We start from the raw sequence: 27292 nt of genomic DNA on the forward strand, positions 1-27292 counted from the left end.
ATGGCAAAACTGTAATCCTAGCACTCCTGAGATGGAGACAGTTGGATTGGTAAAGACAGCTTGGACTACATAGCCAGTTTGAAATTAGTCGGGTACTTAGGGAAACCCTGTCATAAACAAACAGATGCTCCAACCAAATTGGCCCATAAAATTAGCCATTACATAAGTCCACAATCCTGAGTGTTTCCTTTAATAGTTTACAGATTTTAATATTTAAATTTGTGATCTGTTTTTATTTTGATGTTTGTATAAAGTTTGAGACTCAACTCATGTTTTTTGTTTATGGTTACCATAGTAACAAAGTACAATTTGTTGGAAAGGCTGTTTTTCCTTCAGTAAGTTGTTCTTACACGTTTTTGAAAAATCAAGACTAAGCATATTTGGAAGTATTTCTGGTTTCTCTTCTCTTTTAATACTATATATCCCTTCTCTGCCATACAGCTTTTATTACTAAAGCTGCACAATAACTTGAAATTAGCTAAACTGATTCCTTTTACTTTGTAATCTCTGAAAGCTGTAAATACTACCTCATTTGGAAAAGAAGACTTTGAAAATGTAAGGCTTTTAAGATGAGGAAATATATTTATTTTCTTACAAGTAATATAAATATCATTTTAAGAGAGGCAAAGGGAACCACATAAACAGAAGACAGAAAAACAAAGCAGAGACCGGGAGTTTGGTCTAGTGGTAGAGTGCTTGCCTAGCATGCACGAAGACCCAGGTTCGATTCCTCAGTACCACATACTTAGAAAAAAGCCAAAAGTGGTGCTGAGGCTCAGCGGTAGAGCTCTAGCCTTGAGAAAAAACCCAAGGACAGTGTTCAGGCCCGGAACCCAAGCCCAGGACTGGCCAAAAAAAAAAAAATAGAGCAGAGAAATATTTGACAGTGCTAGCCTTGAAGATAAATATTTTGTGGCCACAAGCCGTAAGACTTATATAACCGAAGCTGAACAAGGCAAAAAAATGTGCTCCTGGAGCATCTGGGATTTGTGTGTGTGCGTGTGTGTGTGTGTGTGTGTGTGTGTGTGTGAGAGAGAGAGAGAGAGAGAGAGAGAAAGAGAGAGAAATCATTAATAGTAAAACTTAAAGAGAATATAACATGGAGTTTTTTTCCCCCCTTGTCTTTAGTTTGGAATACACTCATGTTTTTCAATTCTTTTTTTTTTTTTTTTCCAGTCTTAGGGCTTGAACTCAGGCCTTTATTTTATTTATTTATTTATTTTTTGCTCAAGGCTAGCACTTTGCTACTTGAGCCACAATACCACCTCTGGCTTTTTCTGTGTGTGTGGTACCAAGGCATTGAACCCAAGGCTTCCTGCATGATAGACAAGCACTCTACCACTAGGCTATGCTCTGGGCCCCCATTTTTTTCAATTCTTATAAGAGTGTTATAAACACTTTATTGTCTATCTGTCAGTCTATGTATCTATCTAGTGCTGGGCCTGGGGCTTGAACTCAGGGCCTGGGCTCTGTCCCTGAGCTTTTTTTTTTTTTTTTTGAACAAGATTAGTTCTCTATAACTTGAGCCACAGTTCCTTTTGAGTGGTTAATCAGGGATAAGAAACTCAAGACTTTCCTGTCCAGGCCAATGACCCTTAGATGATCTTTAGATGTTAGCCTCCTGAGTAGCTAGGATTATAGGTGTGAGCCACTGGTACTGGGCAAACATTCTTTTGTGGAAAAATACGTTTTAGACTGGTTGTCCTTTTGTTCCTTTTTAGCCCTGATAAGGCTATTGATGATCATTTCACATTCTTGTCTGGTAAATTACAATACCCTGTTTATATCGGAATTTGATTCTGTTATATCTGAATTTGTTTATATCTGCTTTTGGACTGCTTTCATACCTTTTGGAATGCCTTGTAAAATTTTGAAAGCCAGAAATGCTGTATCAAGTAATAGGGACTAATAAAGTCTGGTAGTGTTTGTTAGGTGTAGTTGTACATACCAGAGGTTTTGTTGTCTATTGTTTCTTAGATTTCTCTGAGAGCTACTACTTATCATGTATCACCTTCTTGCAGATCCTTCTTTTCTAATCCTCTATGAAGCCCCGCTTGTGTGGCAGTAAAGTATGTTTGTGTTTGGATGGAGAAGAGGGGTAATTACATTCTATAATCCTGTGATTAAATCTTAGCCTTGTAGTGCTTAAGTATTACTGGGCTGGGAACTTCCTCTAATGTCTCTTAGCTAGCTTTCCCTCAGGTGAGACCTGAATCTGAGAGATGCCCCTTTTCCACCTTAGATAAGGTTTCCTTAGGTCTTGTACCCTAGCTGAACAGATTTTTTTTTGTTTTTTGCTATGGAGACTACTTGAGCTTGTTAAACTTAGCTACTTTTTCTCTTTTATGTCAGAGTCATGGGTGTTTCTTTTTTGGCTCTTTATTGAAAGGACCTTAGTAGTGTATCTGGAAGCAAAAATTCATGGAAACATAGAGTCTTGCTTGTGACTGTGGCTCCCAGATGTTAGTCACTATCATACTAGTCTGTTCAGCTTCCAACAACTCATTAAAATTATTACTGAAGTGTTCCTGTCAGTTTATGGCTTCAGTAGTTTCTGTTCCAGGTGAGTACATCTCTTCTGTCTAGATTGGCGCCTCTCCAGATTTTGGGGTAGTGGTTTCTCCTGAAACAGGCTTAAGAAATCATTGATTTTCAGTTTGTTCAATGTTTGTCTTAATTTTAGCATAGGAATAATAATAATTTTGTAATTCAGTTGATTGCAGTAGAGATGTGTGTGTGTGTGTGTGTGTGTGTGTGTGTGTGTGTGTGTGTGTGTGGTTTCCTATGTAGGCATTGGTGTCACCTGTAATAAGGGAAGCTTTGTTGCTTCTTTTCTGTTATAAATGGCAAATATTTCTTTATATTCTGTATTTATTCTGTATTTATATAATATTCTGTTATAAATGGCAAATATTGCACTGTTTATACTTTTTAGCACCATGTATCCATGTATAATTGTAAAGTACAAGACATCCTTGGTTTGTTTCTGGCTAACTAGGAAAACAATTGTCTTTCACCATTTAGTATCCTTTTAGGTATACTTTGTTTTGTGGATGCCCTTCCAAAGGTTGAGAAAGGTTGGTTCAATTCCTATTTTTTTCGAAAGTCTTTTTCTCTTAAATGGTCACACAACTGACTTTATTTGATAATTGTTTTTATAAATTGCTAGAATTCACTTCTGCTGGTCAGTTGGAGATAAGAGTGTCACTGACTTGCTTGTCTGGCTAGATTCAAATTATAATTCTCAGATCTCAGCCTACTCAGTAGATAGGATTACAGGTGTGAGTCCTCACAGATATCTTGTTTAGTTTCCACTTATGTGGAGATTTTCCATGTATCTTTTCATTATTGACTTCTAGTTGGAGAAAAATCTCTGAAATTTTTTTCTTGATGACTAGGACGTGATCTGTCTTTGTTCGTGTTTTATAAATACTAAAGGTGTTTATTATGTTGTTGTTGGATGGTATGTTCAGTAATTTCAATAAGGTCATCTGATTGATGGTATTATTTTATAGATTTACTCTTTGCTTTTTATTTGTATGTGGTATGAGGTGCTAAACCCTTGCAGGTGCTTTAACCCTTGAGACTGGCATCTAGCTCTTTATGCCTTTGTTACATACACACATTGCGCACGCGTGTGCGTGCGTGCGTGCGTGCGTGCGTGTGTGTGTGTATGTGTGTATGTGTCTATGCCTGTGCCAACCTGGAATTGTGATCATCCTGGCCTTCCACAGCAGTGACAAATGTGCATCAGTGTCCAGCTCTTGGTTGAGATTATGATCTCTTACTTATGCCTGGCTGGTTTTTAACTGTGATCTTCTTGATTTCCACCTCCTGTGTAGCTAGGATTATGAATATGAGACATCAGCAACTAACTTCTTTATTTTTAATTTAGTTTCTGGTGATACTGGGATTTGAGCAAGGTCCCTAGGCCTCACAACTTGCTAACCAGGTGCTTACAACTTAAGTCAGTATACTAGCCTCCAGGTCTTTTTGTTTTTGTCTTTAATTCTCTCTGTTGTTGAGATGAGATAATCTCAGTTAATAGTTGTAAGGGGTGGATTCTTTCCTTGGTATACTTCATGATGACTTATTCTTTTTTTTTTTTTTTTTTTTGCCAGTCCTAGGCTTGAGCACTGTCCTTGGACTTTCTCAAGGCTAGCACTCTACCACTTGAGTCTCAGCACCACTTCCGGCTTTTTGCTATGTATGTGGTACCGAGGAACCGAACCCGGGTCTTCGTGCATGCTAGGCAAGCACTTTAACCACTAGGCCAAACTCCCAGCCCATGATGACTTATTCTTGTTTTCATGTTATTTAATTTGAATATATTTTTATTTGTTACTTCTTTGTATCTATTTGTCTTTGCAGAGACTTCCTGTTTGTGTTTGTATATTTGTTGCATATGTGTAGATTTTCTGTTTTGTTTCAACTAACTTTGTGACTACTTGTGATTAAGAGCTCTACCAAATAACTGGTTCTGAGCCTGGTAATTTTTTTTTTTTTTTGCCAGTCCTGGGGCTTGAACTCAGGGCCTGAGCACTGTCCTCAAGTTATCTCAAGGTTAAAGCTCTGCCACTTAAGCCACAGCAAGTGGCTTTCTATGTATGTGGTACTGAAGAATTGAACCCAGGTCTTCGTGCATGCAAAGCAAGCACTCTACCACTAGGCCAACCTCCCAACCAGAGCCTGGTGATTTTTTATTAAAACATCAGCATTTCTGTTACTAGACTTTAGGTCTTATTTAAACCCTATAGTTTAGTAGCTTTACTGTGACACTGGCCCAGGCATTGATATTGGGGTGGGGTACAGCTTTGTTATCACTAGTCAGAATAGAGTACCTTCATTGATAAGAGATATTTCCTAATGAGTGCTGGATTATGGGGAGTGATCCTAACTCCCACTCAGTTGCTACTGATAATTCCCTGGCAGGTAGTGCTTGAAGTGATTCATTATATGGCCCTGTGTCTTTAGATGACTTCGTGGTGGGTGGAGTGACAGCCTAATTGCTGCTGTGGTGACAAAGTTCTTACTCTCTAGGAGGAGGAGAGGGGCTTCTTTTTACTATACTCTATGTAGATGAGAGAAGTGGGAGAGATATCACTGACAGCAGCTATCCTTGTTTCCTCCTTTGAATTCTGACACTACTCTAGCAGTGATTTGGGGATACATTCTTACAGCCCAGAGACTAGAAATCTAGGTGCCCACTTAACCATTGCTGTTTTTTTTTTTTTTTTTCCTTCCCTGTAACATTTGTCTGGAGTAGAGTGGTTTTACCCAAATGCAGTCATCCTGTTAAGCTGCCCCTTTTTTAGTCCTTTTGCTTGATCACACAGTAGGCTTCCGGGACTATTTTGATATTTTGATCTGTGTCTGTTGGTGTCTACTTTGCAAGATCAGAGACATGTGAAGTCAAATCCACAAAACTTACCACCTTACCACCATGTGATTCATTGGATCCTAAAGTCACCACGGGTCCTGCCTACTTTGTACTTTTTAGAGACTTCCCTATTTATTTCATATATTAAACCAAGGTTTTAATTTGAGTTCAGTGAGAGAAATAGGGAAAAATACCATCAGTATTCTTTCTCTTGGAATTGTGTTTTTAAATTTTTTTTTTTTGGCAGTCCTGGGGCTTGAACTCAGGGCCTGAACACTGTCCTTGGGCTTTCTCAAGGCTAGAGCTCTCCCATTTGAGCCACAGCACCACTTTTGGCTTTCCTATGTAGGTGGTACCAAGGAACGAACCTGGGTCTTCTGCATGTTAGGCAAGCACTCTACCACTAGGCCAAACTCCCAGCCCTTCTTTAGGCTATTTTGATCTCTTAATAAGCTTGCTTTTTTTTTTTTCTTCTGTGAGATATCCTCTCATCATAGCTTCTATTGCACTTCCTCCTGTTTGCTTTATATTATATTTATCATATTTATGATTGTTTTTTTCTCTCTCTCACTAGTCTGTAATCTCCAGGCCATTAGTTACTGTGTCTCTTGTGTATCAAGTGCTTAGTATAATACTGCTAATAATCGATATGCCAAGTATTTCTAAAATGACGACCAGAGTTTAGTCACAAAAACATCAAGGTTGTAGGAGCAGGAGAGACTTGGATTAATGCTCTATCAGAGATGTATTGAGAAAATAGCAGCTTAGTAGTGCTGTGGCCTTTCTTGGAACTTAACCTTTAAAGAAAAATGTTAGAGACGGGAGTTGAAAGAAGAAATTGTAATAGAATATGCAGATTTCAGAACTGGACAGAAGATTGAGACTTTTTCTGAGAAGCTGAGTAGCTAAATTGTCACCAGTTACTGACTTTTTGTTTCCTGCCTGGAATATATTATACTATCCCTTTGGCTTTTGAAGAATTGGTAAAGATGAAAAGTGTACTAAATGGGTTAACTCTTTCAAAAATAAAAGTGAAATATTGGCAACCAGAATTGACATATAAGTAACTAAAAGTAATGCTGAGCTTAAGAATAGACACATATGAAATTGAATATATTTGTAGTCAGTTTTGATGTCTACCTGTATATGTAGTAATATGAAATCTGCAGATGAAATAATAAAAGAACTTTTTTTTTTTGGCCAGTCCTGGGCCTTGAACTCAGGGCCTAAGCACTGTCCTTGGGCTTTCTCAAGGCTAGAGCTCTACCACTTGAGCCACAACACCATTTCTAACTTTTTTTTTTTAATATATATGTAGTACCAAGGAACGAACCCAGGTCTTCGTGCATGCTAGGCAAGTACTCTACCACTAGGCTAAACTCCATGCCCAATAAAAGAACTTTTAAAGTCCACTTTCCTTTTTAATGTCTGTATTTTTTGTTTTTTATGTTTTCAGGGGCGTTATTTATTTATTTATTTATTTATTTATTTTGGCCAGTCCTGGGCTTGAGCTCAGGGCCTGAGCACTGTTCTTGGACTTTCTCAAGGCTAGAGCTCTACCACTTGAGTCTCAGCACCACTTCTGGCTTTTTTCTATGTATGTGGTACTGAGGAGTTGAACCCAGGTCTTTGTGCATGCTAGGCAAGCACTCTACCACTAAGCCAAACTCCTGGCCCGGGGTGGGGGGGAACATTATTTTTAAAAATTTATTTTTTTATTGTCGGCTAATGTATAGAAGGATCACAGTTACACTTATATTCTTTGTTTGGCATAAATCTGACTCTATCCTTCCTAATGGTTGCTTGGGTTTTGACTTCCATGAGATCTAGTAAAAAGCTGGACTATTGGTCCAGAATGTCTGTATGTGCACTCGTGCATACAAATGCATTGACCTACAGTCTGTTCTCTATGTTCCTTTCTATTCTACCTGTTCCAAATCAGGTCACAAATGACTGTGTTGACTTTTTCCTCACCTTTCCCTTTTCTAATACAATCTGGTCTTTCCTTTCTAAATTCTTCTTGTCTGTTCACTTTGTGTCTTAGGTACTCTACATTTATTTGCTTATTGCTTTTTCCTTTTGAGATGTAATTCTAGAAACCCAACTGTGAGTAGTTAAGATAAAAGGGAATTTATTGTTTTCTGAAACAAAATTACTAGGTAGCTTTATTCATCAGGCTTTAGAGGTGGTGGAAACTGGGAGTTGTTTACTGTCTAGAGTTCCTCAGCATTTTAATCTCTGGTTCCCTTTCTGTGGTTTTGTCACTCAAAAAATTTTTTTTTTCCTGTACATGGCTTTGGATAAGCTGCTGGTAATTGCCAAAGTCATACCCTTAGCCTATGTGTCCCCTCCCCCCTACCCTTGGTTCTAATTGAGAAAATCATAGAAGAGAAGTTTTATTTACTTGGCTAGGCTTGGCTTGGGACATACTTACAGTTAAAGCCAGGGGCTTGATTGTATCTCTTCCAAATGGCATAGTTAGAATTTGAGAAGAAAGAATCCCCCTTAAAAAAAGTAATATAGTGGTGGGAGTTTGGCCTAGTGGTAGAGTGCCTGCCTAGCATGCACAAAGACCCAGGTTCGATTCCTTGGTACCACATACATAGAAAAAAGCCGGAAGTGGTGCTGAGGCTCAAGTGGTAGAGCTCTAGCCTTGAGAAAGTCCGAGGACAGTGCTCAGGCCCTGAGCTTGAGCCCAAGACTGGCAAAAATAACAAAAAAAAAAAACAAAACAAAAAACCCACCTCAAGATGTCTTCATCTTACAAGAGAAAAAAAAAAATAAAAAAAAAGTAATATATATGTTGTTCTCAACATAAGGGAGAAACGCCAAGTAAATAAAATTGCTTTTCAGTTCTCTTTCTGATGAAAAGAAACATCTTCCCACATACACCGGTTCTATACCAGGTTATTAACATCAACTGCTGTTAAGGCTATAAGGCCAGGATAGAATTTACAAGCTTATTTTGCTTCATCACAGGAAGTTTGAAGGTACAAGGCTTTTATGTCCTATAAAATAGGAAAAACAAATACCATCTGAATGAGTTTGTGTAGGTTACTTAGTTTATTTATTTATTTGTACCATTTCTGGAGCTTGAACTAAGGGCCTGAACACTATTCATGGAGCTCTACCACTTGAGCTGCAGTACCACTTTGGCTTTTTCTACATATGTGATACTGAGGAATCGAGCTTGGGTCTTCATGCATGCTAGGCAAGCAGTCTGCCACTAGGCCAAACTTCTGGCCTGTGTAACTTCAAATTGTGAAGTCTAAAGATACTATCCCATGTACCTCTGTCACTATACTTTTGATAACCAGTAATGTAGTACCTCGTCTATGAAGACAGAAACTTGCATTAAAAAAAACAAAAACATATCTGGCAAATATAATGTAACCCTTTTATTAATTACAATAAAAATATATGAAAAAAACCAACAAAAACCAACAGAACCCTTAATATGATATGTTCTGTTGAAGGGTGTATGGGGAAAAATGCTAGATGCTTGGCCCATCTGAAAGTGTCTTTAAAGATACTTCTTTTTTTTTTTTTTTGTTTTTTTGCCAGTCCTGGGCTTGAGCTCAGGGCCTGAGCACTGTCCTTGGGTTTTCTCAAGGCTAGAGCTCTACCACTTGAGCCTTAGCGCCACTTCCAGCTTTTTTTTTTTTTTTTTTTCTTCTATGTATGTGGTACCGAGGAATCGAACCTGGGTCTTCATGCATGCTAGGCAAGCACTTTAACCACTAGGCCAAACTCCCGGCCCTAAAGATACTTCTTAAGCCAGGTGCTAGTGACTCACTCTTATAAGCCTAGCTACTCAGGATGGTGAGATCTGAGAATCGTGGTTCAAAGCCAGCCTGGGCAGGAAAGCCCCATGAATTATCTCCAATAAATCACTCAGAAAAAAAGTCAGAAGCGGCACTATAGCTCAAGTGGTAGAGCAGTAGTCTTCCTTTATCACAAAGAGGCTTAAGGACAGTGCCCAGGCACAGAGTTCAAGCAACAGGACTGGCTCAAAAAAAAAATAAATAAATAAAGATATCTCTTAGATGAGATTAGCATATAAATCAGTGGATTTTGAGTGATATATTACCCTTCCTAACTGGGTGAGCTCATCTAGTTACTTGGAAGATGTGATAAAACAAAGGCTGATATGCTGAGCAGGAAGGCATTCTGCTAACTGACCACTTTTGGATTCAAATGACAATTCTTCCATGGAACTTATCCTGCTGGCAACCCTCAGATTCTGTGTCTGCCAAGCTTTCACAGTCATGAGCTAATTCCTTGAACTATGTCCCTCCCTTTCTCCTTCCCTCCCTCCTTTCTTCTTGAATGTATGCACACACGTGTGCGCACACACGTATGCATACTTGTATGAGTCTTATATGTATGTATACACACATCTTGTTGACTTTGTTATTCTAGAAGAATTGGGACTCATACACAGTATAACACTTTAGACTGTTCATCACTGTTGGATACTCAGGAAAGTTTGTAGTTCATATTTAAAATCTTTTTAGGGAACTGTTCTTGACTTACATCATATGCTTGTTTATGGGCAGTTATCTGGCAGGTAGTTTGAGCCCTCAGATATATCAGAACTTGTGCCAGCACCTTAGCTGAGGGTATATGCAGGGAAGTATGATTGGCAGATTGGAATCGCATCAGTCTGCCTGGAGCAGATCACCAAAGGATGATTCTAGTATCATCACTAGAATAAAAAAAACTAAGATGCTGAGTCAGTGTAAAACAGTATATGCTTATGTAGCATAGTTATCTGCTATATTTTACGATATACTTATTTTTTGGAATATTCTTTGTGCCTCAGAAGTCTTGGATAAAGTTAATCACACAAAAATTCTTCACATTCTGGTAGACTGGAATATTCATGCACTTAACCTATACTTAAAAATTGATACTTCTATTTAAAAATAAATTCACAGTTTTAGTTGACTTTGACATGTCAGAAATTTCTCCCTGTGTAAACACATACACATGCAGACATGCTTATGTAATTGTAGTAAAGCACCAATGCAAAAATGGTTTAAAAGGTGGTTTTACTCTTAATAGAGGTGTTAAAAATGTGTATATTAAAAATGTTCTATGTTTTCACCCTGAGTAAGAATTTTCCAATGTAGGTGACATATCAACAAAAACAACAGATGTGGAAACATTTTCGTTGAGAAAATCTCATTTGTATTCATAGAATATCTTTAGCAGTTGCTTCAGTAAATACCAGACGGATGGTTTAAACTCATAATGACTACTCAATTTTATCACAACAATTATTTTCAAACCTAGTATACATAATACTTAAAATCTGATTTTTGGAAAGTAATGAATGCCACTTTAGACACATTAAAGAAGTATATGAAGGCCAGGAGAGTAACCTAGTGGTAGAGTGCTTGCCTAGCATGCACAAAGCCCTGGGTTCGATTCCTCATACCACATACTCAGAAAAAGCTGGAAGTGGTGCTGTGGCTTAAGTTGCAGGGCACTAGCCTGGAGCAAAAAGCATCCAAGGACAGTGCCCATGCCCTGAGTTCAAGCCCAGGACTGGCAGAAAAGAAAAGGAAGTATATGAATAAGCTTCTAAATCAAATAAGTAGATATCACAACCCTTTGTATAAAAGATAACTTGAAGCCAAATGCTAGTGTCTCATGCTGTAATCCTAGCTACTCAGGAGGCTGAGATCTGAGGATCTTAGTTTGAAGCCAGCCTGGGCAGGAAAGTCCATGAGACTCATCTCTGATTAATCACAGAAAAAGCTTAAAGTGGTGCTGTAGTTCTAGTGGTAGAGCACTAAGCTTGGGTGAAAGGATCCCAGGGACAGTGCCCAAGTCCAGAGTTCAAGCCCCATGACCAGGAAGAAAAAAAAAAAAAGATAACTTGAGTGTGTATGTCAATTTGTGTGTGTGTTTTGCTACTAGTATTGGTGCTTGAACTCAGATTCTGAGTGCTGTTTCTGGATTTAATCTCTTAGTCTATGCCCCAATAGGACTCTGGGGTTAAAAAGAATTGTGTTTTGATGACAGAGGGTCTACATTTTGCTGGGGGAAAGTAGTATGCAATTGGAGCCTTTCAAGTCTAATCTCCGTTCATGTCATAGGTTTGTTGTAAATATTAGTAGTTTAAAGTTGATAAGTGAAATTTTCCTAAAATATTTTAGAATTTGATAAAATACTTAAAATACATTAAAGTAAATTCAAGCAAATGGCTCATTTTTTTGATTTTTGATTTTAATTTTAATTAATTTATTTTTTTTTCTTTGCCAGTCCTGGGCTTGAGCTCAGGGCCTGAGCACTGTCCTTGGACTTTCTCAAGGCTAGAGCTCTACCACTTGAGCCTCAGGACCACTTCCAGCTTTTTTCTATGTATGTGGTACCAAGGAATCTAACCCAGGTCTTCGTGCATGCTAGGCCAAACTCCCGGCCCCGGCTCTTTTTTTTTATAGTTACAGAGGCAACGGGTAGATTAATTCTTGTTTACTAAAAATCAGTATTAGTGCCAGACACTGGTGGCTTACACTTGTAATGCTGCTTTGAAATCTTAGGGTAATGGTTCAAAGCTAGCTAGCACAGGCAGAAAAGTCTGTAAGGCTCTTTATCTCCAAGTAACCACCAAAAAAGAATAAAAGCTGGAATTGTAGCTGTTGGTAAAATGCTATCTATCTATGCACAAAAAAGCTTAAAATCAGTGCCTAGGCCCTGACCAGCATAAAAAAAAGTCTATTAGTTAATACAGGAATAATCTAATCACACACAATTTTACTTTTTTGGTTTAAGCACATATGTAGTAATATGTACTAATTCAACTTTTAGAGATCTTTATGGATTATATTTAAATGGCTTACATTTAAATTACTTTGTATAAAGTTACCGTACCTCAAGGAAAGCACAACATAAAAATACTCAATTTCAGAATGTAAAATGCAAGATCAGAATGACAAGAAGTGAAAGATATGATGGAAAGGGGAAGAAAAGATTTCCTCTAGTTTTTGGTTAGACTATTTTAAATATTTTTTTTATGCTGAAGTTGGAAAATGAGATTCTTAAGAAAAATCTGCCTAATCTTGATTCTTCTTCTAGAATAATATGCAGTGTGAGAGATACTTTAATTAGTAGCAGAACTGTTTTTCAATATTTTGACATAAGATTAATTGGCACTATTTCTTTTCTTCTATCTGTTTAGCTTGTTGAATTAAACTTTCAAGGAAATTTGGGCAAGGGATTGTTAGTCTTACAGGAGTAAATATTTTTTTCCTTTTTCTGTACTGTCTTTTTTTTTTCTGTACTGTCTTGAATTGAAACAAAGATGATATATTTATGGAGTACCTGTCCTTATTTAACACAAAATTTATCTTGACACAAAGATGGTGTATATTTATGGAGCACTGGATATATTTCCATGCATATATAAATTGTCTAATGTTCAAATCAGAATAATCTATTGAACATCATTTCTTTGTAATGAAAATATTTTAGTCTTTTCCTCTAGCCTTTTAAAATATACAATACATTATTGTTATGCATGGGCACCCTAGTGTATACTGGAACACAACTAAGTTGCTTTAATTTAGTACCTATCAGTGAATCTTTCCCAAGTTTTCCTTGTCACCTAGTGATTCCAACCTCAGAACTGTCATTTTACTTTCAACTCAATTTCCTCCTCCTCCTCCTCCTCCTCCTCCTCCTCCTCCTCCTCCTCCTCCTCCTCCTCCTCCTTTTCCATTGTGGGGCTTGAACTCAGATCCTGGTTCTATCCCTGAGCTTTTTTTTTTTAAATTTAAAAATTATTTATTTATTTTTATTTTTTAAGTAGTGCCACAGTTCACTTTCAGCTTTTTGGTGATTACTTAGAGGTAATCCTGCCTGAGGTGGCTTTGAGTCATCATCCTCAGATCTCAGCCTCCTGAGTAACTAGGATTACAAGCCTGAGCCACTAGCACATTGCCACTTTCAGCTTCTTTAGAAAGATTATATATGTGAGTGAAATCCCATGGATTTTCTACTTTTGTGGCTAATTATTTCACTTAACCTAATGTCATCCGTGTTTATCTATGTTGTTGCAAATGATAAGTCTTCCTTTTATAGCTAAATAGCATTCCACCATGTACTATATATACCGCACTTTCCTTATCCATTTTATCTATTGATGTACATTTTGGTTGGCTCTATATGTTGGCTCTTGTGACTAATATTAAATGTGGGAGTGCAGATGTTATTCTAGCCTACTGATTTCAAGAGTTTGGCCTAGTGGTAGAGTGCTTGCCTATCATGCATGAAGACCCAGGTTTGATTCTTTGGTACCACATATATCGAAAAAGTTGGAAGGTGGTACTGTGGCTCAAGTGGTAGAGCTCTAAGCCATGAGAAAGCCTAAGGACAGTGTCCAGGCCCTGAGTTGAAGCCCTCGGATTGTAAAAACAACAAAAAAGAGAGTAAAAAACATTTTAGTCGGGGTCTTCCAGTAGTGTAATGGGTAGAGCAAACATAATTTTCAGACCAAAAAGCAGAATACTTTTTCTGATGAGCATTAATAATGAGAATGTACTTCTGAGACAGACAATGGGTGAGAGAATATTTGAAATTGAACTGGCCTTGATAATTGCCAGGCTCACAGAGAGAATAGCACTTTTGAAATACTATTTGAAATATTTATTTGCATATACTGTATCAGACATGTTTAATGTGGAAAAGTTAATGTTAAGTACCTGTGGCTAATACCTGTAATCTTAACCCCTGAAGAAGCCAGGATCTAGAGATAACAGTTTGATGTCAACCTGGGCAGAAAAGTTCTTGAGACAATTAACTAGTGAAATGTCCACGTGGAGGCATGGTTCACATGGTAGAGGACTAGCTGAGCAAGCAAGAAGAGCAAGAACTTGGGATATCAGCTCCCCAGACACACAACACACACACAAAGATTTATGAAAAAGAGAAATTGGAATAGTCATGTCGGTTTACTAAAAGATGGTAAATTACAATAATCTTATGCTAACGTCACAATAGTAGTTCTCTGTAACTATAGGGAGAAAGGCATGTCTTTTTTTTTTTTTTTTTTTGTGGGTCTTGGGGCTTAACCTCAGAGCCTGAGCGCTGTCCCTGAGGTCTTCACTCAAGGCTAGTGCTCTACCACTTTCGAACCACAGCTCTACTTCTGGTTTTCTGTGGTTAATTGGAGAAAAGAGTCTCACTACATATAGAAGATACTTTATATTGTGGTAACAATTTTTTTTTCAACACAGCCCTAAGAAATGATTACTAATACTTCTGCTTGGTAGGGACAGTATGAGTGACCAACATCTCGGACTTTGAGTCAAACAGACCTTGTTTGAATTTTGGTACAGCAACTTCTTAGGACGAAGAATAAACTCTTAGGTATTGAAGTAGTTAATGCCTCAGAGTAAGTGTTTAATTAGTATTAACTGTTATTAATTGGTTAAGAGCTACACAATGAAATTGTAGAATAGCAAATTATTTAAAAGTTGAGAATTGTGTGTAAAGGCTCACAGGTTGTACGTATTACGTTGTTGCTTCATTGAAAACCTGGAACAGAAGTTATATTGGGTGATTTTTGATATTTTCCCATCCTTAATTCTGTTCTGTATAGTCTATTCCTTTTCTTTAAAGATTGTTTTGCCTTTTGTGTAGACATAATATATTTTATAGTTTTAAGAAGTATAGATGAAGATTTGGCCCCAGTGGTAGAAAGGTAAAATACTTGCTTAGCAAATTCAAAAGTCCTGAGTTCAAACCCCAGTACTGTTTCCTCTCTACTTCATTTTAACAGCTTGATGCATACTTTCTCTGCTCAGGAAATTGTGACTTTAAAAATTATGTTAGCCAGCTGCAAGATATCTTCTTTAAGCATGTCAGATTTTCCTTGGTGTATTTCAGAATGCTTATTTTATTATATTGTTAAGTAATGTATCATATGGGCTGTACTCATCATGTTTATATGAATTAGAGATTGTTTGTATAGAAACATTTCTTCTTCCTTGACAGTTTTACTGATAGGTAATTTAAATGAGAGAAATATGTTTATTTTACTTTTTAATTACATTGACTTAATAGTTAGCTGACTTTATAGTGTAGTGGGAAAGTTTGTGATCTCTTGTTTAGAGTTACAGATCTGAAGTGGAAATTTTACATATTGTAGAGAACATTCTGTGTTTATGAATGCCATGTTAGGTTCTTGTTAAGATAGAATATAAGAATGAAAATTGAGTTAACTCAAAACTTGTTCCTTCTTGTGGATAGTGCTTTCTTCCATTAAAAGGAACCAGTCTTCTTTATGCTGCTTTCACTATGTTTCATTCGAAAGAGAAACAGTAGTTCAAAAGGAAATGCTGAGCAAGAAGTTAGTAAATCTTAACTGATCTCTGCTTCACATTTTCTCCTTTGTCCGTTTGCATTTCTCCTGTGTATGTTCTAATTCCCTAACAAGAGGAGCAAGCATGTTAAATAACTGATTTTTATGTGTCCCAAGTGTGCCTTCTCATAAGTTAGTGAATCTTAGATGAGGAACATGAATTTATTTTACTTTTGGAAACTATCTTTTGTATTTATGAATTTTTACCCAAAAAATGAACTGAGATTTTTTTTTTTTTGATGAGGAAGAGAGGTAGTGATGATCCTAAAAGATTCAACACCTTGGAAAATAAACTGCCATTTTTACTAGTACTGACTCTCTTGTAGTGCTGGACTACATCTATCAAATGCTTCTGTGTCTTCTACACTTTGAAATATGAGAATGTTGTACATTTCTCTCCTGGAGAGAGATGAGGATATTTGAAAAAGTGATAGATGGACTAAGTTAAAAGGCTTTTAAGCTTAGCTACTGATTGATTTCCATCCTCCCCCCACCCTTTTTTTTTCCACCCCTGGGAACTATCCTTGGACACTTTGTTGCTCAAGACTAGCACTCTGCCACTTGAGCCACAGCACCACTTCCTTTTCTGTGTGTGTGGTACCCAGGAATTGAGCCCAGGGCTTCATGTATGCTAGGCAAGCATTCTACCACTAGGCTACACGCCCCCTTCCTTCTCTTTTTGGTTAATTGGCTTCAGAGCATGTATAAGATATCAGGAAATGGAAAACAGGTTAGATTATTACTATTTTTTATCGGTGATCTTTAAGGTTAAAAGTAAGTTTTATTTGAGGAGTTTCAAAAGAGAAAGCATTTGTACAGTCATATCCACAGCATTGCCAAAAAAGAGGAAGCAACTTGTGTCTATCCCAGGTCATATAGACAGATAGAATGGGGTGGAGTCCTACACTGGAACCACATCACACAAACTACAACGTGGATGGATCTTGAGGACTTCACATTCACTGAAATAATCTAGTCATGAAAGGATTCCAAGTGTATAAGCAACCAAGTGTAGTCAAATTTATGGAGACAGAATATGGAATGGAGGTTATTGGGTGTGGAGTTTCAGTTTTGCCAAAGAAAGTCCTAGAAATGGACAATTGTGATGATTGTTCAGAACGATGATGCCATTGAATTGTATAGTTAAAAATAACTCAAATGGTAAATTTTATGTTAGATGTATTTTAGCACAACTTTAAAGAGAGAAGAAAAGTGCTAGGATGATTCATGTCTAGAAAAGCCTCAGTTTATGGAAGTTTAGGATGGACTACGCTATCAGAGAAACTACTAAGCTTTTGACCAGTGTCATTATGGAACAGTCCTATTCCATAATACCCATCCTCTCTTCCCTGAACTCCAGACCTTTAGGAGTTTGGAAAACTTACTGATGGGAGTTTTATTTTCATTGTGTCTTATTATAAGGATTATAATTCTAAACTTGACAGTGTATTTAAACTGTTGACGACCTTGAACCAGTCCTTCCTCTCTGCTTTGGATTTTCTGGGGCAACTTGGAAGTTTTGAGGATGGAGTATGTAGCTTCACTGGGGGCTATCATAAGTGCTTATGGTTATCTTAGAATCATTGCATGGATTTAATACTGATGATGTTTCTGCTTTTCTTTTTAATATTTCAAAACAAATGTGCTCCTTGTAAAATAAAAAATATAGATAAAACCAAAAGAAAACAACCCAACCACAATTCAGTTACTCAAAAATAGTTACAAAAGCTTACATGCAGTCTTCTATTCTTCATACATACGTCAATGTATAAAAATATTTTTAGATTTGTACATGTCTACCTGAATTGAATATCTTTTGCTTAAATAACCTTAGGGTTCTTGCTTTGGTGTGATTGCCATTAAAATGCAGTACATGTTAATGTTTTTTGTTTTCTTTATGATAGATTTTCAAGACAGCTTTAAGAGAATGAAACTTAAAACTTGTAAATATGGAGCAAATTGCAATTTGGAATTAATAAATTATTCAAAAAGCTACATTACAGTGTTCTCATGAATACTTGTTAATTAATTGGTACGTGTGGTATGATAGTCCTTCATTTGTGTTCATTTGGTGACATTTAAAAATTTTTGTCCCTTAAGTAATGTTTTTTTAAAATTTAATTTTACTGTCAAGGTGATGTATAAAGGGGTTACAGTTACATATGTAAGGTAGTATATTTCTTGTCAAACATTGTTACCCGCTCCCCCATTTTTCTCCTACTTTCCCTTCTCCTCCAAGTTGTAAAATTCATTTCCAATGTATTGTCTTGAGCATCATTGTTGCATTGGTTCACTCTTACGTCTGAAAAAAATTTTTTCATTTCAGAATCTTCTGATAAAAAGGCAAGAAAGAATTGTCACTGGAAAAGAAAGTGTGACAGCTATTTAAATATGAACTAAAAACTGTATTAATTTGTATTGTGTAGGAAATCATAAACTTGTTGATACTAGCAAAAACCTCAGTTTCTAAACTTACGAGACTTATGAATGTACTGTGTGCTTTCAGCAAGTAATCGCAGATGCATTTTTTCTTTTCATTTATAATTCCACTATTAACTTTTTAATCTCTAGAAGTTTTAGGACAAAGTATGCTTTAGACATTCTCTGCTGATGATAGCGTTACCATTGAAGTTCTAGGGAGGGAGATTTGTAATAATGAATGGTAGTGTATCAGGTCACTGCATGTTGCTTCCTCAGCATAAAATGGTAACTAAATCTTGCTATCTCAACATAATGTCCTATCGAAGAATTTTGTTTGCTTTATTAGCCAACAAGGACAAACATAACTGTCTGAATACGTTTGACACAATAGTGAAGTTTCTTCAGTAAATAGTTTCTTCTGGATGTCTCCTTTGTATTTCTATTTCTTGAAATAGTCTGTGGATTGGGAAAATAGTTGCTGAGAATAAGATTCACCAGAGTCCAAACTAGAGATTTGGAAATAAGGAGGCTTCAGTTTATTCTCTTGTTTTTTCCTTCTGTGTTTTGAGAATACACAGTTAATGCATAAGGGACTTATAGTTTGGTGGAATAGAAAAAAAGTAACAATTAATTATATAGTATAAAAGAGACAGTTTTATATGTGCATAAACATACTGTAGATTAGTTATGTGTGGCTAGTGAGACTGAGGACTGAATTAGTATAAGCTGAATATTTCTGCTAGTTCTGGGGCTTAAACTCAGGGCCTGGGCACTGTCTTTGGACACTTTTTGCTCAAGCATTTTGCCACTTGAAATATAGTGCCACTTCTGGCTTTTTCTGTGTATGTCGTACCAAGGAATAGAATCCAGGGCTTTGTAAATGGTAGGCAAGTACTCTACCACTAGGCCACACTCTTGGCCTTACGTTAAATTTTTTTTATTACAGAATTAACATTGATTTTTACATCATATTTCAAATGACATGTTTAACAAACAGGTATTATAGAAGGGAATCTATATACAATCACTGAAAATTTTTAATTGATTGATCAATTTACTATTTATTAGAAAATTTTTAGGATTGTTTATCTATTTGGATATGTGACTATGTGAATATGCACTTTGAACTGTATATTTTATGAAACCTGAATGTAAGTCAAGTATTTATTATGAATGTTTAAAATCTGAATTGAGATATGTTGTAAAATGCAGATTAGTTCTGAAACTTGAAAAAAATTCAATATTGTATAATTTATACAACTTACAATATATATAACACATTTTATAATCTATAATGTATATAAAATTATAATTTATATAAATGCATGATATATAAGTAATATAATGCATTATATCTATTGTATAATATATAATTTATATAGTATATATTATATAATTATGTAATGATATGATGAATGGTTGTATTTTGGATATATTGGGCTAAATATGTTACAATAATTATTTTTAACTCTTTTACCTTGTGACTATGGCTTCTGGTATATTTTCTGTTAAGTAAAGCTGTGTTAGATGTGCAGAAATCCTATGAGTTCTAACTTTGGAGATGGAGAGCACCTCAAAGAGTTTGACACAACAGTATATAGGTTTTATCTTTTTTAGTTGCTGTTAGACTGAACCTAGGATCTCACATATGCTAAGTATATATTCTGATACTGAGCCATATTCCCACCCACTCACTGGCTCTGAGTTTTTTGCCCAAGAATGGTATTGTACTCCTTGAGCCATAGCGCAAGTGACTTTTTGATGATTAATTGGGGATGACTCTCACAGCCCAGATGTTTCTGCCTGATTTGGCTTTAAACAGTGATCCTCAGATCTCAGTCTCCTGAGTAGCTAGGATTGTAGGCAAGTCACAGGTGCCTGGTTCCTCTTATGGTTTTCTTTGTGGTTTGTGATCAGAAATGAGATATTTTGGTAAAGATTTCAGGGTATGGCAGAAAAATAATATAGTATTAATAATAGAAGTTTGAGGAGCATTGGTTTTGGAGCAAAGAATATAGGGAGAGTGGAATTAAATGATAAAGAAAAAAGAATGGGGGCCGCGAGTTTGGCCTCTTGGTAGAGTGCTTGCTTAGCATGCATGAAGATCCGGGTTCGATTCCTTGGTACCACATACATAGAAAACAACTGGAAGTGGTACTGTGGCTCAAGTGGTAGAGCTCTAGCCTTGTGAAAGTCCAAGGACAGTATTCAGGCCCTGAGCTCAAGGCCCAGGACTGGCAAAAAAAAAAAAAAAAAATAGAGAAAAAAGTATGATGGAATACCTTCTTCTGTCATGCTATTTGGAGTTGTTTTGTAATTAGTAAAATACTCATTTTTTTAAATTTCAAAGTACGAGTTTATTATCTATGTCCCTGGCTTCATTTATATTTTTGTTAGGTGCGTTTAAGGACATATGTGTGTTTTTAAAGAAACTAGTTGTATTTTGGAGATCTATTGCCCAGGCAAGGAATGGTGTCAGTAGACCCCACAGACTATTATCATTCCTTAAAAGAAGAGAGATTGAAACATATAGTTTACCTTAGAGTAGCAGAAGAAAGAATTCAAGTCATATTATGATGGAGAATTAGTAGAAGTTTTATAGGGTAAAGAGAAGAGACATAAAATATCATTGAAGTTTGAAGTTAAGTTTATACTGTCACTTAAATTGATGACTCTAGTATATTGTGAAAAAACACTGAGGCAAAGTGCTCAGTGAATTTGAGGTATATGTGAAGTGTCAGTGCTAATGAGTCAATCTTTCAGTCTACATGTTTGAACTCAGGAAGAGATGTTTGAGGGAGAGGTTTTGGTTTTATTGAAGTGGAATTGGGCAAGGTTTCCCAAGGAAACTGTAAAAATAAGAATAGGGTATTAATTTGAGTGTCTCAATTCCATGACAGTTTCTTCTGTTGTTTAAAAAGTAATTTTCATCGAGGAAATATTATGCTTCTGTTTGCAAGGTGCTATGCCAGGCTATGAAGATGAATGGATTAGCAAGACAAATGTTTCTGTCTAAAGGATAATCAAGTTCTGGAGGGAAAGGCAAACAAGTAAATGCCAGGTTGTAATGTCCTAAGTATCCTGATAATTTATGGAACTATAGGGCTGGAAGAAAGGATGAACGTGAGTATACCAGAAAATGAGGTTTGAGAGATGTGGCCTTGAACTTAAAGGAGGAGATTTTTGTTTTATTGCCTTTGGCAAATCTTTCTAACTGCTGAACTTCTTTATTACCCTCCAATGTCTCTGATGTGTTGTCCCCATCACTCAAGCTTTTCATCACGGTGTTCCTTTGCTATTATGCTTCCATTTCTAGGGCTAGACAGTCTGTAATTGAGAGTGGCTTTAGTTTATATCATGGCATGATAACGAGCTGTTACTGAAAGTTGATAGCACATCAGTGACTTTGTAAATATGTTTATCCATGGCTTTCTATAAATAAACATCAGGCCGCAGAGCTTTCTACGTAGGACCAATTTTGTTATTGTATGTGTCTGAGGAGGAAGGAGGCTGGTAGGAACTAAAAAGAATCCTATGGATGAGGTATCATACTCTATAACAACTGGACAGCCTGGAGCTGGAGTAATGAGAAAAGACCTAAAAAAATAAGTTAAAAAAGCATCTATTTGTCATGTGTGTTAGACTTTTCATTGATGTGCCTAAACACCTAATTATAAGGGGGAAAGATTTATCTTTGCCTATGATTTCAGACCTTTATTACATAGTATTTGTCTGCATCGAATTCTGGGTCTACAAAGAGGCAGAACATCATGATGGTGGCAGCATATAGAAAGATCACTTCCCCTACAGTGAACAGGAAGAAGGGAGAGGGGGAGGACCAGGAAAAAACACAGCCTTTAGGGACAAATCCTCAGTGACCTACTTCCTTCAGCTAGGCCCTACCTATTAGTTTCCAGAACTTTCCAAAGTGGCTCAACCAGGCCATATATATGGTCCCCCAAATCATCTGGTATACAATGGAAAAGACCCATTAATAATGGGTTTGTAATGGGTGTAATAGTAGTGCATAATGCCTGTATTGTTAATGCCTAAGAATGGTGTTATAAATACAATATTCAGATAGCCTTTGCAGGAAAAAAGTTCCTCATTCTTCACATGAGGTGGGTGGATATTTAAGCCATAAATACTATGAGAAGTGCTTGTAATTAGGTATATAACAATGTTGAATTCACTTAAATATAGTTGTGTTTCCGTACTAAAAGGCAGTTTTTTATTTCGATGTTGCAAGCTAAGAGCCATAAAGTGTTTTTGTGTGCTTAGAGTGCTCCTTATCACTTCCCTTGATTGGCTCTTTCTTGTAAAAATCCTTTTTCTGAACTCTGTGTTTGCCCTTCTTTTCCTGCTTGTGCTGCTTTGAGTGGGTTTCCAGAGCATTCTGTGCACATCTCCCTGCCCTTAGCTCTGCTATTGGATTGGGGCTTTTATTATTATTATTTATTTTTGTCGGTTGTGGTGCTCAAACTCAGTGCCTGGACTCTGTCCCTCAGCCTCTTTGTGCTCAAGGCTAGCACTCCACCACTTGAATTTTTTGAGTGGTTAATTGAAGAGAAGAGTCTCACAGAAACTTTGCTACCTGGACTGGCTTCTAACCTCCATCCTCAGCCTCCTGAATAGATAGGATTACAGCCATGAGCCACCAGTGTCAGGCTTTTGAGGGCTTTTGTTTTAACTAACCCTTTCTCTTTCACAGGCTACTGGTGTTAAGGAAGAGATTGTCTTATTTTCATCTCCTACCTAGCTCATCATTAGGTTTTAAATTTAAATGGCAAAAAGGTAAACCATTGCAGTATACAGTGGGATTGTGCTTCAAGATAAGAACATTACAATTTGTATGTTTTTGGATTTCATAATTGTTAAGCAAAAGGTACTATATTATTTTTTTCCTAAACTTTGGTTAAAGTGAAAAACTGTCTTTTGGAAAGCTATGCTTTTTTCAGTTAAAATTAACATGCAACTTTCAGTTTGACAGTCTTTAACTGAATATTGGTTGATAATTTTTTCTTTTTTTCCTCCTTTTTTTGTCAGTTGGCCTAGTGTCATTATAATAAATAATTATGGGGGCCGGGAATTTGGCCTAGTGATAGAGTGCCTGCCTCGCATGCACAAAGACCCAGGTTCTATTCCTCAGTATCACATACATAGAAAAAGCCAGAAGTGGTGCAGTGGCTCAGGGTGGAACACTAGCCTTGAGGAAAGTCCAAGGACAGTGCTCAGACCCTGAGCTCAAGCCCAAGACTGGGGGGGAAAAATAATTATGGTGAGGCAGACTTTGGTTAAGGAGTTTGAAGGACATTATGTTTTGTTTTCTGTACGAACTAAATAGAATTTAAAACACGATATGTATTCTGTTTTGGAGCCTGATAATTCAAGAAATCTTTCACTCTAAATCTAAATAACAATGTAGTTACCGGCTGTTATGGGTTTATCCTACTCATAAATCTAAATATATTTATGCATTTTTGGTGAAGTAGGTATCTTAAGGATTAATACAAAATAGCATAGGGTGTTTAATAAAACAAGAGATGTAGCTCCCTGGCTGGTAGGATCTGCCATTCTCTAAAGTTTACTATAAAACATTTCTTAAATTACTGTCAAAGATAAAAAGACAACTGTCAATATTTTCTGTATTAAAACTAACTTTTCAGAGACAGCCTAAGTTTCTTATGTGTATCATTCCCCAGTTTTTCCTTGCTGTGGAGAGTTGGAGGATTATTTTAGTCCATCTATAGATAAAATAGGACAGGCCAAATCTTTTTTTAAATATAAAATTGGGTCATGTGCAAGTGGTACTAGTCCCAATTCAGTTGTTAATTAATGATGGATATAACCCTTAAAATTAACTTTCTTGTTCTCTTTTACATGTTTTTTTTCCTCAAGTATAAACACAAGTCATTTATTTATGAACAAGGTTTTTCTTAACAAATGTTAGAAAACCAAACATTGACAGATATGTATGTGTCTATATATACATATTCTTGTTGCTTCCTTTTTTTAACTCCTGCTTGGATTCATTGACAGGGAAAGAAAGAACTGGTGGCATGGACTTAAAAATTATGTTTAAGTATGTATATTTTCTTACAATGCAGATTTAGTGGACTGAGGGATGCGTTTTTTCTAAGTCCACTATGGATTAATGAGTTTATCAATGTCTTTTGTATAGTAGTATACATAAAAATCACATAGGGGACTTAAGCTAAAACAGACAAACCAAATCTCTTCAGTAATTCTGTGAAATGGTCCAATAATTTTAACATACCTGCAGATGATTCCTATATAAGATAATTACCCTTTAAAAATACTTTTTTTTTTGTGAGTCATTTTTTCTAGAGGTTAATTGTAGATAAGAGTCTTCAGTCCTTTTGTGCCCAGGCTGGCTTTGAACCTTGATCCTCGGATCTCAGCTTCCTGAGTATCTAGGATTACAGGTGTGAGCCACCGTGCCGTGCTGTGCCAGCAGGATTGTCATTCTTATGAGCTGAAAATTAAAGCTGGTAAGATTTTTAGTTTTTATTAGTACTTTTTAATTTTTAGATGGGGTCTTTTTCTTTGGGAAGATAGGCCAGTACTGGGGTTTGAACTCAGACCTTTGTTTTTGCTAGGCAGGATTCTGACTGACTTCTGTGCCTGGGCTGGCTTTTGAACCTTGGTCCTCAGATCTCAGATTTCACTTCCTTAGTAGCTAGGATTACAGGTGTGAGCTTCCAGCACCTGGCTTTTGCTAAATGTTTTATTTAGAATATTTTCATCTTGCAAGATCGCTTTAAGATATTCTTTTTCCCCCCTTTTTCTTTTTTGCTAGTCCTGGGGCTTGACATCAGAGCCTGAGCACTGTCCTTGGACTTTCTCAAGGCTAGAGCTCTACTACTTGAGCCACAGCACCACTTCCGGCTTTTTCTAGACCCAGGTCTTCGTGCATGCTAGCAAGCACTCTACCACTAGGCCAAACTCCCAGCCCCAAGATATTCTTTTAATTCTTCTTGATTTTGTTTCAAAATTATACTAATTGGAAAGTTTTAAAATTTGAGTTGCTTACACAACAGGAATTAGTTGTTTCTCAAAGATTCAGTGTAATTTGTCTTTGATTAAGAAGACAGCTTTTTTGCGGGGGGGGAAGGAGTTGGTAGAGTGGCACTTGAACTCTTGGCCTGGGTGCTATCTTTGAGCTTTTCAGCTCAGGGCTTCCACCCTACCCCTTGAGCCAATGTGCCACTTAAGAAGAGAGCTATTTGTTCTCATCTTGACCCCAGAGTTCTAATGTAGAATTAGGAACTCCTTTAACAAATCTTAAGTTAACATTATTTAAAGTTATAACAGATAGTTTACTAAATGGTTTTTTCTTACAGAGTGTTTTCTCTTTTGCAGAAAACACTATTATGATTAATTTGCAGGATATGAAATTAGTCTGTAAGAAAAATAGATGGATACCTATTTCTATGGGTATTTTTTTTTTTTTTTTTGCCAGTCCTGGGCTTGAGCTCAGGGCCTGAACACTGTCCTTGGACTTTGTCAAGGCTAGAGCTCTACCACTTGAGCCTCAGCACCACTTCTGGCTTTTTTTCTATGTATGTGGTACTGAGGAATCGAACCCGGGTCTTCATGCATGCTAGGCAAGCACTTTAACCACTAGGCCAAACTCCCAGCCCTTCTATGGGTATTTTTTTCACATAAATAATGTTGTTGGGTATGGTAGTTTACATTTGACAATAACATTTTTAGGAAAGTAATTTGCATCATCAAAAGCAGTATTTGCATAACTAGCATGTGTGAAAAGATCAAAGGTAACCATTTTATAATTATGTACTCATGGTTTGGGTTATTTTTATTGTTGACTCTTTTTTAAAGTTTGTCCTGTAATTTAGACCACTAAATATACTTTACATGCAAATACTATTTTGGAAGCTTTGAGTAAAACTGATTTACAGTGTAGTATTTTTCTTTGTAAATTTATTACTAAACTAAATCTAATTTTAATAATTTATTAATTGAATTTAGTGTGATATTTCTGTTCATGCATATAGTATGTATTATATCTAACCATCCATTCTAGTTTTCCATTTCCTGTTCCTCACATCCCTCTCATTGTCTAGTAATGATTATTCTCTTTTCAGATCAAGTTCTTTTTAAGTTTCCTTATGCATATGAGAGAGAACATCTGATAGTAAAAATTTTCTGTGTGTTTTTGTGTCTGGCTTATTTCACTGTCATAATGCAAGTTGGATTTAGTATATATAGTACACTGTGATCAAATTGGTTTCATTCCAATTTTTAAACATGGTTCCACATATACAAGGGTGTCACCTTAATATATCATACCAATATAATGATAAAATTAACTATTAGGCATTCTTTTTTTTTTTTTTTTCTTTTGGTGGGTCATGAGCTTGAACTTGGCCTGGGCACTGTCCCTGAGCTCTTCAGCTCAAGGCTACTGCCCTACCCTTGAGCCAAGCCCCACTTCCCATTTTCTAGAGGTTAATTGGAGATAAGAGTCTCAGGTCCTTTTGTGCCTGGGCTGGCTTTGAACCTTGATCCTCAGATCTCAGCTTCCTAAGTAGCTAGGATTATAGGCGTAAGCCATTGCGCCTGGTTACGATTAGGCATTCTTATAATTTTTGCTGGAAATATGGAACATCTGACTCTTTAACTCCTTATCATGCAGTGGCTTTCACTCAGGTACATTTTGGTCCCCAGACAAAATCTCTTGACCTCGGTTGCTGTAATGAAAGTGTGTATATGTTATTGTGATCTGGTGGCAGAGGCCAGCTGTGCTGGTGAACATATCTTATTGCACACACAGTATTGAAGAGCTTGAGAAACTTGTTGTCAAAGGAAAATATACATACAAATATGAATATAGAATATAAACAGTCCTGAAAAGTGAACTTTTCCCTTTTAGTCACTGGAATTCAGTGTAAATTAATAAAGTCTGTAGTGTCTTTATGCAGTGTCTGAAGAGTGTTGTGCTTTTTTACTGACAACTAGTGAAAAAATATTAAAAAAAAAGTAGCAAGGGAGATATTGCTCAGTGGTAGAATGCATACCTAGCATACACAGCACCTCAGCACTTAAAAAATTGTTAAAAGTAAGAATGTAGAGTA

General features: G+C 36.5%; 1 protein-coding gene across 4 annotated transcripts in view; it reads left to right on the forward strand.

Moving 5' to 3' along the window:
* Arhgap12 (Rho GTPase activating protein 12) overlaps window positions 1–27292 on the forward strand; it is an 89134-nt gene that overhangs the window by 15843 nt on the left and 45999 nt on the right. The window lies entirely within an intron of this gene.

Source organism: Megascapheus bottae, chromosome 26 (assembly GCF_031878675.1).
Source record: "Megascapheus bottae isolate mThoBot1 chromosome 26, mThoBot2.hap1, whole genome shotgun sequence".
Taxonomy (NCBI): domain Eukaryota; kingdom Metazoa; phylum Chordata; class Mammalia; order Rodentia; family Geomyidae; genus Megascapheus; species Megascapheus bottae.